This window comes from Octopus bimaculoides, chromosome 2, assembly GCF_001194135.2.
Source record: "Octopus bimaculoides isolate UCB-OBI-ISO-001 chromosome 2, ASM119413v2, whole genome shotgun sequence".
NCBI lineage: Eukaryota > Metazoa > Mollusca > Cephalopoda > Octopoda > Octopodidae > Octopus > Octopus bimaculoides.
The window spans coordinates 134,586,907-134,590,309 of NC_068982.1; the positions used below are offsets into that span (position 1 = coordinate 134,586,907).

At 40.4% G+C, this 3,403-nt stretch overlaps 1 long non-coding RNA gene across 1 annotated transcript in view; it reads right to left on the reverse strand.

Moving 5' to 3' along the window:
• Positions 1 to 991: 991 nt before the first annotated feature.
• Positions 992 to 3,403, reverse strand: part of LOC106873480 (uncharacterized) — a 5,372-nt gene continuing 2,960 nt past the window's right edge. The window contains exons 2-3 of the long non-coding RNA XR_001409877.2: positions 2,427 to 2,544; positions 992 to 1,145 (exon numbers count right to left, since the gene is read on the reverse strand). This is a non-coding gene — a long non-coding RNA (uncharacterized LOC106873480). The remainder of the gene's footprint in view (positions 1,146 to 2,426; positions 2,545 to 3,403) is intronic.

Below are 3,403 nucleotides of genomic sequence, written 5' to 3' on the forward strand. Positions count from 1 at the left end.
CCACATAAAAAGCACCCAGTACACACTCTAAAGTAGTTAACATTAAGAAGGCCACCCAGCTGTAGAAACCAAGCCAAAACAGACTATGGAACCTGGTGTGACCCCTGTCTTAGTCAGTCTCTGTCAAACCATCCAACCCAAGCTAGCATGGAAAATGGATGTTAAATGTTGATTATGATAATAATATGTCCTTTATCTTTGTCTTTTACTTGTTTCAGTCATTTCACTGTGGCCATTCTGGGGCACTACTTAGTTGAACAAATTGACCCACCAGTGCTTGTTTTTTATTTTAAAGCCTTCTTCTGTTGGTCACTTTTGCTGAACCACTAGGTTATAGGGAGATAAACACACCAACACCAAAATGTTTGCTGTATCAAGAAGTGCTGTCTTGAAAGTAATGACAGCCTTCGAGAAAGAGGGAAAAACCTCCTTGTTGAAACAAAACTCCAGAAGAAAACCAAAACTTTCAGATAGGGACCATCAGACTCTTACACAAATTGTTAGAAAGGATCACAAAAGTACAGCTCCCAAAATTACTGCAGAGCTTAATGACCACCTCGAGAACCTAGTTTCATCAAAGACTGTTCATTGGGAGCTGCACAAAGCCGGATTTCATGGGAGGGCTGCAATCAGAAAACCACTACTTTCAAAAACAAACGTTGCAAAGCATTTAGAGTGGAGTAAAAACATACAGAATTGGTCCCTAGAGCAGTGGAAGAATATTATTTTCTTGGACATGTCATCCTTTACCTTATTTCCGACCACCTGCCGAGTATATGTGTGGAGATAGCCAAAAGAAGCATTTGACCCAGACTGCCTCCTTCCAGCTGTTAAACATGGAGGAGGATCTGTGATGATTTGGTGGGCTATATCTTGGAAATCCGCCAGCCCAATGGTTTCCCTACATGGCAGAATTAATAGTCAAGACTATTTAAGCATTTTATCTGATCAAATTCATTGTATGGTTGCGGAACTGTTTACTCACCTAAGTTACCAAGTAATTGGATACATTTCAGCGACAAATGTGGTACAGTGCTGGGATCCGATAAAACATCCACTAAACAAGTCAGACATTCTGTAGCTGCCAGTTGAGGTGGAAGGAAATATTTACTGTTTGACCGTTGGTCTGTAACTCCTATCATAACCTGAAATCAAATGCACATAATAATTTGAAGAACGTATGTATTGTTCATATTTGGTTAACAAGTGTAAGAGATATGGTGGTGTAAGGTAGTGAATAATGAATGATGATTGAAGACTAGCAGTATCTTAACTTTTGTGCTCCTTTACAGAAAAACCTATATTTCATTTTGGAACTGTTAGTAATGGTGGCTTGCATAGTCGTCTATATAGAGGGCAAAGACAAAACAAAACAAATCCCTTATCATCCTTAACTTATTTAGGACTGGATCTCAAAGATGCAGTCATAATTAAGAGATACAATCACTGAATTTCTACAAAGCTCAGGTGAGGCCTATAATGGAATAGTGCTCCCACACCAGGTGGCGCTGCAGCAGCTGCTGGACACAGACATCCCTGCCAACACCCAGAGAAAGACACTTGGTTGATTAACATTTCTCAAGTCATTAATAGGCATGCACCGGATGCACACTCTCGCCTCTCTCTCAACCATTTTTACTATCATTTTAATAGCCTCTGCCCCTTAGAACTGGCTGGTCTCCATTCAGGCATTTATAACTCATTCATCTCTCCTCCCACACCACCAAGCTCCACACCAACCACTATGCACAGATCCTCTGGAACTCACTCCTGGTGTCAACTTGCAATAGCTTAAGCAGGCTGTTAGCAGTATTACTACCATCAGAGTCAGAGGGCCTGTATAGGCCAAGGGCATTGCCTTTTCCTCCAAACCCAGTAAGTGGAAAAAAGAAATCAGATAGCACTGCCGCCAGACTGGTCTCGTGCTGGTGGCATGTAAAAAGCACCATTTGAGCCATTATTGTTGCTAGTGCCGGTGGCACGTAAAAAGCACCCCTACATTCTCGGAGTGGTTGGCGTTAGGAAGGGTATCCAGCTGTAAAAACTTTGCCAGATCAGATTGGAGCCTGGTGCAACCTTCTGGCTTGCCAGCCCTCAATCAAACTGTCCAGCCCATGCCATGGAAAACAGACGTTAAACGACCATGATGATAATGATGATGTTTTGAATTTGAATATTTTATAAAATTATAGTATCCAGTAATGTGTTATTTTTCATTTGAAAACAAACAGGGTAAATTTTTACAACTACAATCATTTCACTTTAAAGGTGTGATTTACCTGAAGAATGAATGGCTGCTGACAGTTTTGATGGTTAGATTTGTTCAAAATACATTGAAAGCCACCAAAGTGAGAAAAGTATAGTAATAAATATCTACCAAAAAGTGTAGGTATGAGTGTATAAATAACTTGTAAAACCTTACTTACATCTAATTGACGTTGCAAGTGCACAAGGGTTGAGTCAGTCTTGTTATTATAATAGTGAGTGGTGGCGAACACAAGAGCTTTTATACAAGCAGATGTTTCCATGGTTGCAGACCAGATGCTATAAGAAAATAACATGTAAAATGCCAAATTAAATTTCCTTGAGCGTGTCAATTCAATAAGTTTATCAAGCATTAACCCTTTAGCATTCAGATTATTCTGTCAAATGTATTGATTATTTATTCGCATTGTTTTGAATAACCATTAATTACATTGTAACTTTGAGATTTCTAAGATGTGGGTGTTTATTTTTAGAATGACTGTTTTGGGTAGGTGTGAGAGGCTGGATTTGGCCAGTTGGAACATAAAACTGGTAGAATATTTGGGCCTGATATGACCATTTTAAATGCTAAATTAGGAAACAATACAAAAAAATTACTCTCTCTATAATTTTATCCTCTCCAATCAGTTTTTTTATGTGTCCTAATATTTGATATTTCAGGATGGATAATTTCAGTTGTTAAATCGAAATTGAACCAAATTCAATGACTGGCACTCATGCCAACCTCTCCTTCATTTGACACTAAACTCTGCTTGCGAAGACCTGTTAGGGCAAGTGAAACTGAAATCGCAATTGAACCAAATTCGATGACTGGCACCTGTGCCAGTGGAGCACTAACAGTACCGTCCAAGCATGATCCTTGCCAGAGCAGCTGTCTGGCTTCTGTGCGAGTGGCATGTAAATAGCACCATTTGAGCGTGATCGTTACCAGCGTCACCTTACTGGAACCTGTGCTGGTGGCACATGAAAAAACATTCGAGCGAGGTCATTGCCAGTGCTGCTGGACTGGCTCCTGTGCAGGTGGCATGTAAAAAACACCATTTTGAACATGGCCGTTGCCAGTACCACCTGACTGGCCCTCATGCCGGTGACACGTAAAGCACCCACTACACTCTCGGAGTGGTTGACATTAGGAAGG